Source organism: Pinus tabuliformis, chromosome J (assembly GCF_031772625.1).
Source record: "Pinus tabuliformis cultivar Carrire ecotype Pingquan chromosome J, CPIR1, whole genome shotgun sequence".
In the NCBI taxonomy this organism is placed as follows: Eukaryota; Viridiplantae; Streptophyta; class Pinopsida; order Pinales; family Pinaceae; genus Pinus; species Pinus tabuliformis.
This window is the reverse complement of record NC_142295.1, coordinates 1317607550-1317623603: the sequence shown is the minus strand read 5'-3', so window position 1 is coordinate 1317623603 and position 16054 is coordinate 1317607550.

Here is a 16054-nt window from a genome sequence, read left to right as displayed (position 1 = left end):
TCAAGTAGCTTCACAATATATTTTCCTTGAGAAAGAAAATCTCACTTGGCTTTTTCCAGACCTCCAACCCTAAGAAATAATGCAGCAATCCTAAGTCCTTCATCTCTAACTCGGAAGCCAACTCCCTTTTGCATTGATGAATGAGAGGGTCATCACCTGTCAGAAAGAGATCATCCACATAAAGGACTAGAATGAGAGGTCTGTCCTTTTCAACCTTGAAGTAAAGGTTCGGGTCAGCATCGCTTCTTGTAAATCCTAGCTTCATAAGATAGCTATCGATCCTCTCATACCAAGCCCAAGGGGCTTACATCAACCCATAGAGGTATTTCTTCAACCTACATACATGTGTCTCACGATCTTGAACCTCGAACCCCTCGGGTTGTTCCACATATACTTCCTCCTTAAGCGAACCATGCAAGAAGGAATTTTTGACATCCATCTGGTGGTATATCAGGGAACAAGTGCAAATATTTGATCATAGTCTACTTCTTCCTTTTGAGAGAAGCCTCGAGCTACAAATCTAGCCTTGAATTCCTCAGCACTCCCATCAGCTCTAATTTGATCTTGTAGAGCCATTTCAAAGTGACCACTGACTTGTCCTTGGGTCTAGGAACCACTTCCCAAACATCATTCTTCATGATTGACTCATATTCCTCGTTCATCGCATCCTTCCAAACTTGTTGCTTCACAGCTTCTTCAAATGTACAAGGCTCAGGTTATACAATGGTACTCATGGCAGCTAAGTACCCTTGGTACCTATTTGGCTTCTTGCTTTCACGAAATGTCCCCCCCCCCGGGTGCAATATGTTTCTCAACATGTTCAAGAGTATCTTTGAGCCACAAGGGTCTTTTTCTTGAAGTAGAGGGCTCACTAGGAAGTGGATCAATAGGATTCATCGAACCTTCAACATCAGGCATCGGTTCATCAAACAGAGGTTCATCCTGCTTTTCTGGATCAGCATCATCATTGTTCTTCCTAGGAATAGGAAGATCTCGAATCTTTCTAAGAGCAGAATCTTCATCGAAAGTGACATCATGTCTTAATTCCACTTCCCTTTGACTAGGCACATAAATTCTATATGCCTTTGAAGTTTCATTGTAGCCCACAAACATTCCTTTCTTCCTAGATACATCTAGTTTGTTTATTTTCTCTTTCGGCACATGAAAATATACGGGACAACCAAAAATTCTAAAATGAGAAACATCAAGTTTCTTCCCGGTGAAAACTTCTTCGGGTGTCTTGATGTCCAAAGCTTGATGTGAGCATCAATTTTGGACATACACAGCGGTGTTGGCAGCTTCTCCCCATAAGAACTTCGGAAGACCTTGATCATGTAGTATGGCACGGGTGGCTTCTATGATAGTACGATTCTTCCTTTCAAAAACACCATTTTGTTTAGGAGTATATGCGGTAGTGGTCTCCTTCTTAATTCCAACTTCTCCACAATAGTCTTTGAATTCATTTGACTCATATTCGGTACCATTATCGGTCCTCAATATTTTGATCTTCTTCCTTATTTGATTCTCGACCAAGGCTTTGAAATAGCAGAACCACTTGAATAATTCATACTTCTTCTTTAAGAAATAGATCCATGTTTTGCGAGAGAAGTCATCCAAAAAAATAGCATAATACAAATATCCACCCAAAGATGTCACGAGAAACATACCTGATAGATCAGAATGGACCAATTGAAGAATATATGTGGTTTGAGTCTCACTTGAGGGGAATGGTCCCCTTGTATATTTTCCAGCTTCACATCCCTGACAAACTACTTCATGATTTAAGTTGAATTCGAGCATCCTTGTGACCATCATCCTTACATCAAGTAAGACTTTGAAATGAAGATGAGCAAATCTTCAGTGCCATAATCCAGATTGAAGAGAAGTATCACAAGTCATTGCTCCCAATAGTTTTCTTCCAACCTGATAGAGACCTTCAACCCTGAATCCAAGAGTGAATGCATCTCTTGGGTTCCTTTGCCAAACACGAAACTTCTCATCAATGAATGTCACCTTAAAACCTTTGTCTTCCATCGCACAAATAGAAACTAAGTTCTTTTCAGATCAGGTACCTATAGCACTTCTTGTAAGTGGAGGGTTTGACCTTGATTTAAGTGAAGAGTAACAGTCCCAATTCCTTTCACAAGATAAGTGGCATTATAACCAAGTATAATCTCCATATTTGTCTTCTTTTCAACCAAGTTTGAGATAGCTTCTTTGTACCCAGTGAAGTGCCTTGAGGCACGATTATCAATCAACCAATGGTCCAATGTATCCAGAGGAGAGGCAGTGGAGAGAGAAGAAATAAGATAATATTATTTTTTCTTTACGACATTAACTTCTTCATACCTAGAGTTTCTCGACTTCTTGGGAGGACAACCATTTCCATTTCGAGCAGCGAGAGCATTCCTCTTTCCTTTGTTGTTGAACTTGTTGTTCCTTTGATTGCCATTGCCCTTGAAGTTTTTTTTATTGTTGTCAATATCTCTTGGAGTATCTTTCTTACGAGGACACTCTCTAGCAAAGTGGCCAAACCTGTTGCAATTGAAGCACCTTCCTTTCCTTCTTTGAAATCCAACTTGAACCCTTGTCCTTGATTCCTAGGACCAGCATTGTTCCTTCTCTTAGAATGAACAGAGAAGGCGATAGGATTGGTTCCATTTGAGGACTTGTCTCTTTACATCATCCTTATTTCTTCTTGAGTGCATCTGGCCAATAGTTCATCAAATCCCGGAATCCTGTCATTGTTGAGGATGATAGTGTTGAACACATCCAAATCTCTTATAAGGCCCCCAAGTGAAATAAGAGAGAGCTCTCTATCACTAGTGACTTCACCAATAGATAGGAGATCATTCTTGATTTCGGTAATCCTCATGAAGTAGGATTTGATGGATTCTCCTCTATCCATCTTGATATCTTTCAGCTTGTTCTTGAGAAAGTGAATTTGATTTGGCATTGTTTACTTTGAACATCCTAACCAGCTTTTCATACATCTCCTTCGATGTTTCCAAATCAGAAATATAGGTAACCGAAGGCTTATGAATGGAATCAACAATAATCTTCTTAGCTTTAACCTCACCTTTCTTGTACTTTGTTTATGCAGCAGCGAATGCATTTGAAGGAGGCTCTATTATTCTTCCTTTTACATAATCCATGGAATCATTTTTTGTAATGTCAAATCCAAAGTCATCTTCCATTCATGATAATCGGATTTGTCCTTAAGCTTGTCCTTGGATTTGAAGAAAGATGTAGACGTCATTGGGACTAGTTCCAAGTCTTTGTCCAACAGCTTCCCTTACTGATTGCTTTGCTTCACTCTTGCTTGGGCTTTGGCTTCACTTGAGTTCTGATACCATGTTAATTTTAGATAACAATGGTATGTTTTTTATGCTTTAGCACAATTTACTTCAATGTTTCTTATCAACCCAATGACAATTTCCAATTATCTTCAGAAGCAATCACATTAACTTATACACATTGACAGTAAATGAAGATAGAACGTAAAAACATATGCAGAAGACAAGCCAATACAGGAGGACACAAGATGTGGTAGATGCCAAGGATAAACTCCAATGTGGGGAAACCCTTTGATCAAATCTTCTTATTATTTTTCAATAGTTCAGCAAAGAAAGAGAGATAGTACAAATATCAGAAATACATGCTAAAACCAATCAGCCAAATCAACAGTCAAATCAGCAGTCAATGCAACCCTAACCAGAAAGTCAATGGTGGTTAACGCTGCCCCAAAATGTCCTCTAATCAGCTCAGTCAATAGCAGAAGAATGTGGCCTGCCAAGGGAGTCAAAGTCAACCCAGTCAGTCTATTGTATTTCTGTTGTCAAACCAAAAAGTCAACACAACAGTCAACTCGATCAAATAATGCCCAATCACCTCGAAATTCGTGCCAAATAATGCAGCCTATAGAAATTGAAATTTTGCCCCCAAACAGAAGTCAACGCTAGTCAAATACTCCAAGTCAACGTTGGTCAACACATGCCCTAGCCCTTGCTAAATTTGGGTACCAGAGGACAAGTGGTTCCCTAAGGCTTTGATCTTTGGCCTAGGGAAAAGTGTTCAAATTTATTTGTACTTTTCTCCTAAAGTGACTTTATAAGTGGTAAAGTTACATTCTAATTTAAAGGTGACTTTATTAGAGTCAATGAAGAATTAGAAAGTGAAAAAGTGACTATGGAAATAAAAGGTTAAGTGGGTCTTTATTTAAGTGGGTGAGTTAAAAAAAATAGGAAGTGAGAACTAAATGCACATTTATTCTCATCCGTAGATCTAAATAAATCTTAGCCATTAGATCTTAGGGTAACCCAAGAGGTCATTAAGAGAGAAAAAGGAGAAGAGAAGAGGAAAAGATCATTCATTCTTTCATGAGCATTTGAGAGAAAGAGAAGAGAGAGCAAGGAGAAAATTTCTGAACAGTGAGGAAGTGAAGGAGAGCAGCAAGAAGACATTTTAGCAAATCTGGGCAACAACATTTATTAGCACGCATCCCAAGCACTGTTTTTAAAACTGTTTTTAAAAACCGGTTACCGGTCTAACCGGCCGGTTAGCAAGGCCGTCGGTCTAAACCGGCCAAAAAACCCGGTTTGAAAGGCAGTTTCTCCAATTTTTGGCCCTAACCGATGAAAACCGGCCGGTTTAGGACGGAACTGTCGGTTTGTATCAAACCGGCCGGTTCCGTCCTAAACCGGCCGGTTTTAGGCATGCCCACCATAACTTGCAAAAAGAGGATTTCTAAATATGGTTTTGAGGTTTTGGGGGGGAACTAAGGGTGTTTTCCCTCCAAAAACACCCTCTCCAAGCTATAAGAGGCCCCTCTCACTCTCATTTGTCTCACACAACTGATTTGGGGTGTTTGTGAGTGTTTGTGAGTTTGTTTGTGAGCTTGGAGAGTGTTGAGTTTTTGCTGAAATAGTCATCTTGGAGTTGGAGTTGGAGCTATTTTGGAGATAGTGTGTAGCTGTCAGTGGAGTTGCCATCTTCAAGAGGAGGCTAAGGAAGCTATTTTGCATTTCCAGGTAAGGATTTTCACTTGAAAATTCCTTATTTGACTGTTGTCTATGAATTAATTTTTTTTATGTGTTATAAACTTCTCACTTCTATGATCTACCATCTAGTGAGTCAGCCTGCCTCCAAAAGCCAGAGATACTGCATGGGCTCATTGTGATATGATTGATGGCAAAATGATCTGCAAATATTGCCAAAAATCCGTTCAAGGAGGGGGTATTAACAGGTTCAAGCAACACTTGGCTGGGATAGGAGGCCATGTAAAGCCATGTGGAGCACCAAATGAAATAATAGGGCATATTAGGGCAGAATACCTTCAGAAGTTTGAGACTCAAGTCACTGAACCAATAGAGAAGTTTGTGACTGCAAAGTTTGGGAGTCGAGACTCAACCAACTGAGTTTGATCATGATGACTGAGACTCATGAGAAGTTTCAACTTCAAGTGATAATGTTGATCACTATTATAGTATTTACTATTATCATATATGTAGAGTCTAGACTGAAGTCTTGTAGTAGGCCACTGGCGCCATAGTTTGTAGGCTTTGTTTTTGCACTCTAGAGGCCATTTAGAGCCTCATTGCTTATGTATTTTGTCGATGATATGTATTGCACTCGGTGCCATTTTGATATATTCACCTTTACATGGTATATAAATGAGCAATCTTTGCATATTTTGTCTCTATTGGCTTGGAATCATGGTTTTAAATCTTAAAAATAGTTTTTTTCATTAAAAAATAATTATTTAATGTATTTTTCTAAAACCGGTTCGTTTACACCAAACCAATCCCGGTTAGACCGGTTCCGGTCGGTAAACCAGTTCATTAGGTGGACCGGTCCGGTCACCGGTTCCGGTTTAAAAACATTGATCCCAAGGCAAAACTGTACAACAGGAGAAAGGCACAGAAATCTATACGGTCCATACAGGTCGTACAATAAGTTTTGGGCACATTTTTCGAGGGAAGTCGTACAACATTTAATCAATGTTCCACGGAGACTCGCCCCCCCAGGGGTCTAGTTTCCTCGCTCCCCCGCGCTCCGGGGACTTGGGGACGAGTAGGGGACGTTTCCCTGCGCTCCCAAAAATCAAGGTACGCAGGGGGACGTGCCAGGGGGTCGTTTCCCTGTCCTGAAGGGACATTTCCGAAAAGGGGGATGAGGGGGGTCGTGAGGGGTCGTGGGGGGACGAGGGGGGATGAGAGGGGACGAGAGCACGCTTTAAAAAAAATTGTTTAAATTAACAATTTTAAAACTAAACTAAAGTTAAACTTTAATTAATTTATAACTAAAATTTAATTAATTTAATAGACACGTAGGGTTTTAAGTTATAACGCGTAGGACATCTATGCTTGACGTTAGATCGAGATGAGAACTTGGAGAAGAGAGATGCCATCAGCTTGTAAATGATTGAAACTGCTTCCTGGAACACTGGAACTGACTACTGCACTGCTGCTACAAGCTGTGTATGCTGAGAATTTGGTGATTTGAATTTTGGACGACAAAAAGTTCTTTGTTTTATGTCAATGAAGTTAATGAACACTAGAAACCCTAGGACTGTACGCTGGTAAAGCTGTGTTCACCTGTGGGAGCTGAACTGGGCAAAAATCTACACAAAATAATGAGCGCAATGAAGATATTTTTTGTTGTTGGTTTTATATAGAAAAACATCTGGAGTTTTTGATTGGGCTTGTGAGTCTGAATTGCTGAGCTGTGAAAAACTTTGCGATACTCACCAGTTAGATAACCTGCAAGTGCTCGCATGTGTATTTTCTTGCTGGTAAGTTAGACTCACTGTTAGCTAGTCTAGCCTGTAGTTGTTTCATAATGGCTTGTTTCAGCAGCTGGGCCGAATTTGACTCTCGAGTCTGAGCCAAACTTGCCAGGATTTTCTGCTGGTTTGGACCCAATCTACTGTGTTAACTTTTTGCTCCAGAAGACCTTGTTTTTTCTCCAAGCAATATTATCTCTGTTAGATTAGAAATTACTTAGAACTGAATGCTATCTCTTGTGGTTCTTCTGGGTGCAACAGATGACTAATGTGTGATCTATTACTGTGTCTATAGAATATACATCTATGAGCTCCTATGAATTCATATTACTGACTGATTTACATCTTCTTACACAGACACACACTAATACACACATTAGTTACTTCAAATCACACCACAAATAAGTGGAAGAGAAAACTTCAGCTAAAGTCTAGAATAGAAACTTGCCCTTAGGGATCATCACATTGTTGTGTCAAGTTATATTGATAAGTCAAAGCAAATTGGTTGGTATTGAAACCGTATTTTGTGTGGTTCATGGTAAAAGATCTTTGCGGTTAAAGACCTTTCAATCTCATAGTAAATTTCCTCCTTGTTGATCATAAAATTTAATGATATTTGAAGACACATACCCTCAACGTTATATGTTATCTTTAATCTTTAAATTTATATGATATTAGATAATGATATTCATATCAATGATCATGCTTTGCAGCTTTTCAATTCAAACCCAATTGTCATAGTGGACTCAATTAATAAATTATATTTTATATTTATAAGTTTTTAAGACCCTGACGCTCCCCCACATTTCCTAAAAATTGGTGGGGAGCTTTTGCATAGGCCGCTCCCGCGTATCCTCGCTCCCTCGCCCCCTCGTCCCGGAACCTTGGTCGAACATTGCATTTCATGTTGTTTTTTTGCTATAAAAAAATTGTTTTGGCTATTTGTTGATTGGCACAATTTTTGAGGCAGAGTTCAAGCACAAAAATCGAGATAAGTTGTAATTTGTGGTTGTCGGAATTTTTATTGTGTATTTCAGTTTCTCTGTAAAAGCATTTTCAGAAATAAAGAAGAACTCTCAAACTAGTTTTCCCCAAGAGTTGTAGGGGGGTTATTCCAAGGTCACATTGACCAAAAATCACTGTGTTATTTTCTATGTGTGGCTATCATAATTTTGCTGTGTTTTATTTCTGCAATTTCAGCAGTTGTGAAATCTCTAAATTTGTGTTTTCAGAAAAATATTGTCATTTCCAAATTTTAGAATTTTGATCATACTTGGATTTAAAACTAAATGCATGGAGTGATAAGAAAAACTGATAACAAGAGTGGGGATTCAAATTCTTCATGGTATCAGAGCTTGGTTGGATGAAAAGTGCAGTTTGGAATAGCAAAGTGAAAATTACAGCAAGCTGATTTTTACACAGAAAACAGAAACCTTTACCAGAGATTTGAAAATTTCAGTTTGGTAGAACAGTGAAACATGTCTTTGGGTTTGAGAGTTGAAGACAGGTTGGATGGTCAGAACAACTACAGTGCATGGAAGGAGAGAATCCAAAGCATCTTTGAAGAAGCAGAAGTCTGGGGCATTATGGTAAATAACACACAAAAACCAGTAGCAGTCCATGTTGACCCTGTACAGTTGGCGAAGTTTAATAAAAGAAATGCTAAGGCAAAAAGATTGATTCTGGAAGGAGTCAAAGATCATGTCATTCCTCATGTGAGAGGAAAGACTTATGCACATGAGATGTGGACAGCTTTGACCAATCTTTACCAGAGCTCAAATGAAAACAGAAAAATGGTCTTAAAGGAAAAACTGAAGGCCATTAAAATGGCTAAGACTAACAGTGCTACAACATACCTCATAAAGATCACTTCAGTGAGAGATGAGTTGGCAGCCGTAGGTGAGATCATTGCACCCACTGAGTTGGTGAGGATTGCTTTGAATGGTCTTCCCAAGACTTGGGAGAATTTTGTGGATGGCATTGTTGCATGGGAAAACATTCCCGATTGGGAGAGGTTATGGGATGATTGCATTCAGAATGAGATCAGAAAGAACCATCTTGGGGCAACCAAACAGGTGAAGGAGGATGACAATGTAGCATTGTTAGCAAGAGGCAAGAAGGGCAGAGCAAAGAAGGAAGCTTCCAACAGTGGAGGCAAAGGCAAAGATAAAGGCAAGCAGCAGAACAAGGGGAAGGACTATTCCAAAGTCAAATGTTGGAATTGTCAAAAGTTGGGACACTATGCTATTGTGTGTCTAGAGAAAAAGAACAAGAAAGGGAAAGACAAACCCATGGCAGCATCTGCGGAGATAGAGAGTTTCTCAGAGAGCTTTGATCGAGAGTTTGGGTTCATAGCTTGTGAGGCCACTAGTGCAGGATCACCTGCCATACAGGTTCAGAGGGAGTGTGCATTCCCCGCTACAAGCAGAGCATCTTCTAGCATTTGGTATGTTGACAGTGGCGCTTCTCGCCACATGACAGGAGTCAGAGAGTACTGCTCAGAGCTTTCAGAGGGTGATACTGATATGGAGGTAGTGCTTGGTGATGACAGCATTGTTAGAGTAGTCGGTGTGGGGATACTGACATTTGATAGGGGACCCAAACCTCCCTTGAAAGTGTCAGATGTTCTATATGTGCTTGGAATGAAGAAGAACCTGATATCCGTCTCAGAACTTGAGAACAGAGGGTATGATGTGTTGTTCAGTAGAGGGCAGGTGCTTATATATCCTAGGGGAACTCCAGCTTCTCCAGCTAGAGAGATTCGTGTGCGCAATGCCAAGGTGTACAAGTTCTCATTCTAGCCCCTAATGGAATTGAGTAGCAGCACCCGAGCCAGGACCGACAGCAGATCTAATACTTCAGAGTTGTGTGAGATTTGGCACCACAGGATGGGGCACATGTATCATGGGGCCTTGAGTACACTGCGGGAGATCACCACTGGTGTGCCAGATTTCAGTTCTGATCACCTTGATGTATGCAAGAGATGTGATATGGGGAAGTTTGTCAGATCCCCTTTTCCCAGCAGTGGCAGCACAGTGACCAGGATCCTTGACTTGATTCATACCAAAGTGAGTGGTTGGATGTCTCATGTATCCTTGAGTGGCTATGAGTACTATGTTTTATTCATTGATGACCACTCCAGGAAGACCTAGATTTATTTCTTGAAGACCATGAGTAAGGTCTTCAAGCGGTTTCAAGAGTTCAAAGCTCTTGTGGAGACCCAAATAGGAAGGAAGATCAAGGTCCTCAGGTCAGACAATGGAGGGGAGTATACCCTTGGTGAGTTTGTTGATTTTTGTGCTAAGGCAGGCATTAGAAGGGAGTTCACAGTTCCTTACAATCCCCATTAGAATGGGGTTGCAAAGAGGAAGAACAAATCCATTGCAGGGGTTACCAAAGCCATGCTTCATGATCAAGTGTTACTTTTATTTTTGTGGGTAGAGGCCTGCAACACTGCTGTGTACTTGCAAAACAGGAGTCCACATCGTGCCTTGGGGAATGTGACTTCGGAGGAGGCTTTTTCTTGGAAGAAGCCTGATGTTGGGCACTTTCGTATCTTTGGGTGCCTTACATATTCCTATGTCCCCAAGGAGAACAAGACCAAGCTAGATCCCACTGCACACAAGGGCATCTTTGTGGGTTATAGTGAGACCTCGAAAGCTTATCGGATTTATATTCTTGCACAAAGGAAAGTGGTTGTCAGGCAGGATGTGAAGTTCAAGGAGGAGAGAGCTTTTAGGAGGTCATGGGAGTTAGAGTATCCAGAGTCACCAAACCCTCAAGAGCAACTGAGTCAGTCACAGGGATCCAATGGTCAGGGATCAAGAGGTACATCGATTACAACGTCAGGTCCATCAGTGAGTAGTGGCTCTCAGAGTCAAGTGGGTGGTTCTCCGGGCAGTATGCAGGGCAGTGCGCAGAGTAGTTCACAGGGTAGTCCACTAATGGACAGTTTTCACTGTACTTCAGCATCTACAGGCACGAGGTCAGTTGGTAGGCCTTCAAGAGTTCAGGCTTCTAATGATAATGAGGATTCTTTCACTCCAGTGGGAGAAGTATGCTCAGGGAAGAGGAAGCCCAAGTGGCTTCAAGATACCTTACGCGAGGCCACATCAGTTGCTAGGCCAAAGAGACAAGTTAGAGAGAGTAAACCACCTGAGCGGTTTTGTAGTTACATGGCATTGGTAACAAGCATTGCTGACTCCGAGGCAGCTTGGCAACAGGTCTGGAGAGAGGTCATGATGGAGGAGTATTCTTCTATTATGAAGATTGATGTTTGGGAGGTACTGTCGAGGCCTAAAGGTAAATCACTTGTTACTTCCAGATGGCTCTACAAGATAAAGCATGCTACAAATGGCAGCATCGAGTAGTTCAAAGCTCGATTTCTGGCGAGAGGGTTCTCACAGGTAGAGGGAGTTGATTATGAGGAGACCTTCACTCCTGTAGCTCCATTAGATTGATTGCAGTAGAGATGGGTTGGAAGATCCACTAGATGGATGTGAAGACCGCATTTCTCAATGGCTTCATTCAGGAGGAGGTTTATATTGAGCAGCCGCTAGGCTTTGATGTGCATGGGAAGGAGTCCCATCTATGCAGGTGTAAAAAGGCACTCTATGGCCTGAACCAAGCTCCTAGAGCTTGGTACTCTAGGATTGATACATACTTGCAGCAATTGGGTTTCACAAAGAGTGAGGTTGATCCGAACCTATACCTCATTGTGGTGGGTGAGGAGCCTCTCATTCTAGTGTTGTATGTTGATGACTTGGTCATCACTGGTGTAGAGAGACTCATTGAAGGCTACAAGAGAGATCTTGCTTCAGAGTTTGAGAAGGATATCGGCTTGATGCATTATTTTCTAGGATTGGAGGTGTGGCAAGAGGAGGGGCATTTCTTCCTAGGAAAAGGGAAGTACATTGTGGATATCATTAGCAAATTTCACATGGAGGACTGCAAACCCATGTCTACACCTATGATCACTAACTGGAAGAAGCTTCATGCTTTTGATTCCAAGTTGGAGGATCCTACTCTATACAGACAGTTTAATTGGTTGTTTGATGTATTTGGTCAACACTCGACCAGATATATGTTTTGCAGTTAACACTATGAGTCAGTTCATGTGTGAGCCCAAGAGAGTGCACTGGGTGGCTGCAAAACACATTCTTCGTTACTTGCAGGGGACTGTCGATTTTGGTCTGGATTATAGATAGGGTGATGGAGTGAAATTGGCAAGGTACACGAATTCAGATTGGGCAAGTTGTGCTTCAGATAGGAAGAGTACTTCAGGGTGTTGTTTTGGGTTGGGTTTGGCAGTTGTGTCGTGGATCAGCGGGAAACAACAGTCAGTTGCATTGAGCTCAACTGAGGCAGAGTATATGGCTGCTAGTTTGGCTAGTTGTGAGGCCATATGGCTTCGCAAGATGTTGTTTGGTCTATTTGGTCAAGGATTGAGACCTTCAGTAATTTACTGTGATAATCAAAGTTGCATAAAACTCACAGACAATCCAGTTTTTCATGACAAGTCAAAGCATATTGAGATAAGTATCACTTCATTAGAGACTATGTACGAAAGGGAGCTATCAAACTTGAGTACATTTCCACAAATGAGCAGGTAGCGGACATTTTCACCAAAGCCTTACCATGGGGCAAGCATGTCTACTTCAAAAACAATATGGGAGTGGTGAGGAACACTTTCCTTGGTAAGAGGGTGTGTTAAAATTTGGGTACCAGAGGACAAGTGGTTCCCTAAGACTTTGATCTTTGGCCTAGGGAAAAGTGTCCAAATTTATTTGTACTTTTCTCCTAAATTGACTTTATAAGTGGTAAAGTCAATTAATTTAAAAGTGAATTTATAAGTGGTAAAGTCAATTTAATTTAAAAGTGACTTTATAAGTGGTAAAGTTACATTCTAATTTAAAAGTGACTTTATAAATGGTAAAGTTACAGTCTAATTTAAAGGTGACTTTATTAAAGTCAATAAAGAATTAAAAAGTGAAAAAGTGACTCTGGAAATAAAAGGCTAAGTGGGTCTTTATTTAAGTAGGTGAGTTAAAAAAATAGAAAGTGAGAATTAAATGCACATTTATTCTCATCCTTAGATCTAAATGAATCTCAACCATTAGATCTTAAGGTAACACAAGAGGTCATTTAAAGAGTAAAAGGAAAAGAGAAGAGAAAAAGATCATTCATTCTTTCATGAGCATTTGAGAGAAAGAGAAGAGAGAGCAAGGAGAAAATTTTTGAGCAGTGAAGAAGTGAAGGAGAGCAGCAAGAAGACATTTTAGCAAATCTAGGCAACAACATTTATTGGCACGCATCCCAAGGCAAAATTGTACAGAGAGAGAAAGGCATAGAAATCGAGGAAAAGGGACAGCAACAAGGGCACAAATTTCAAGGCAGATTTGGGCACAAATTTCAAGGCAGTCGTACTGTTGAAATCTGTACTGTCCGTACAGGTCATATAGCAAGTTTTGGGTACGTTTTTCGAGCCAAGACGTACAACATTTAATGTTGTTTTATTGCTAGAAAAAAATTTGTTTTGGTTGTTTGTTGATTGGCACAATTTTCGAGGCAAAGTTCAAACACGGAAATCGAGATAAGTTGTAATCTGTGGTTGTTGGAATTTTTACTGTGTATTTCAGTTTCTCTATAAAAGTATTTTCAAAAATAAAGAAGAGCTCTCAAACTAGTTTTCCCCAAAAGTTGTAGGGGGTTTTTCCAAGGTCACATTGACCAAAAATCACTATGTTATTTTTCTGTATGTGGTTGTCATAATTTTGTTGTGTTTTATTTCTGCAAATTCAGCAGTTGTGAAATCTATGAATTTGTGTTTTCAAAAAATATTGTCATTTCCAGATTTTAAAATTTTTATCATGTTTGATTTAAAACTAAATGCATGGAGTGATAAGGAAAATTGATAACCGAAGTGGGGGTTCAAATTCTTCAGTCCTAAAATTTTCGGCCTCCGAAACCAATCCATAAATCTGCCTTCCTTCCACACGTGCGAAGAAGAGAGCCTCCAAGTTGTACGAACCAATCAAGAGAGGAGAGAGAAGATGATGTGATGAGATAAGTGATGTCCAAATCAGAGAAGGGTCACTCCTATTTATACAATTCATTGAGGGTGAAGAGACACATCCACTGGGCTTCATGAGCCTACATTTGACTGAGGCCGACATTGACAATTTGTCCATGAGAAAGAATAAATTCAAAAGTCCATTTTTGCTTGTCAGAATGAGATGATCTTTATATCAAAATTATACCTCTCAAAAAGAGAAATCCAATGCAATAATCATCTCCATTATATGAGTTGTCCTAAGGTGGAATTTGGCCCTAGTTGCCAATTTTAACACAAAATGATAAATCATTGTGCAAAAAATAAATATTTCAATGTATTAAACGACAAAAAGTATCTTATAGGAGAAAAGCATGCCTTACCCATCCTTTGGGCCACGTTTATAGAATGTTTAGTGCATATTCACCATTTCACCTTTGTAGACTGTACAATTGTAGTTCTTCACTAGATAAAGAAGATCAATATAGTTTATTATGAGAGCATAGATAAAACATATAATAAATTGAATAGCAAACAAATGGAGCCACAAATTAGCAAAAAGATACTTTTAACTGAAGTGCATTGTATATAGGTATGTTGAATCACCTTCATTTATGAACAATAATCTCCATTTTCCATGCTTGCTTCCTTCATTTCCGTTTCCACATCCAACAAACAAAACAAAGAACAAAGTACAAAAAATGTGAACAAAAAAACCAAAACAAAGGAAAACAAGTACAACTCACCCAAAAAAACGAAATCAAGACCAAACTACAAAAAACAAAACAAAGGAAAACGAGTACAACACAAAGCATGGCCATGCTCAAACTCAAAAAAACATGCAAACAAGAACAAAAAAAAAATGTGAACATCCCCCCTACACATCAGCGCTCCTATAGTGTGCTCTCCTTCGCTGAAAGGAACAAATGTGGGCTGGAAAAGGTTAAAATGCACACACAATTAGTAATGGTAAGCATATTTCAAAACCAATAATTATTCATAATAAGAAACGCACCTCCCCAAGAGTTTGTTTTGCATCTACAATACATAGAAAACAAGATAACACAAGCATTGTATAAGTTAAACTGGAGAGTTAAATGCAATAATTAATCATAATAAGAAACACATTTCTTTGAGATTGTTATATAAAATGGGAGAGTCCATTTTGTATTGCACGTATTCATGCTCCCTGGGAAAAAGCCCTCTGCAATAAATACACAAAAATATATTATATTTCTAAAATATATTAAACTAGAGAGTTTCAATTCATGAACTTGTCATGCAACTTAGTCCAAGCCTACTTATATTCCATGCTATACCTCAAGAAAATATAGATTTTCTAAACTAGATGTACTTCTACTAGGGATAATACAAATAATGTTTTCATAAGAGGTAATCCTTTTAAGAAAATGAAAACATGACTCACTCATCCTCTATGTTGCATTTGCATTGTGTAAGGTATCTTCTCCACTTAACCATCCCAGACATTACAACTGTGGTCACTCACTACACAAATAAATATTATATATGAGATCATGAATAAACCATGAGAGAAATTAAATAATAGACACTATATTTGTAGTCACTCACGGCACAAAGAAATATTATATATGAGATCATGAATAAACCATGAGAGAAATTGAATAACAATTATACAAAGCAATGAATTAACCACACATACTTGCTCACCCTCAGCTAATGTTATAGCAGCAACAAGCATGAACAATAAGCTCTAAAAATGTGAACCCCGGTGTAACTTTTCCCTTTATTTCATATCAAAGTTCTCGGAAAATCTCAAACCTCACACCCATTAACAAGATCATACTACCCTAAAGCCATGACAAAAGGATAAATCGTTGCATAAACAACAAATATTTCAATGTCTTAAACCACAATATTATTATGTAGGAAAAAATTATGGTTCACCAAATGTCCGTGTTGCTTTTGTAGAATGTCTAGGGAATCTTCACCACCTGTCCTTGATGGTCTATACAGTCGTAATTACTTTCTACACAAAGCATATCAATATATATGAGTATGAGATCACATCTAAAACATATGATAAATTGAAAAACAAGTAAATGGTGTCACAAATGAGTAAAAGATAATTGTGAGTGAAGTGCATTGTGTATAGTTAAGGTGATTCACCTTTATTTATGAATGATAACCTCCATCTCGTCAATTTCATTTTCTCTCCCTGCTCCCTTCCTTTCTTTCTG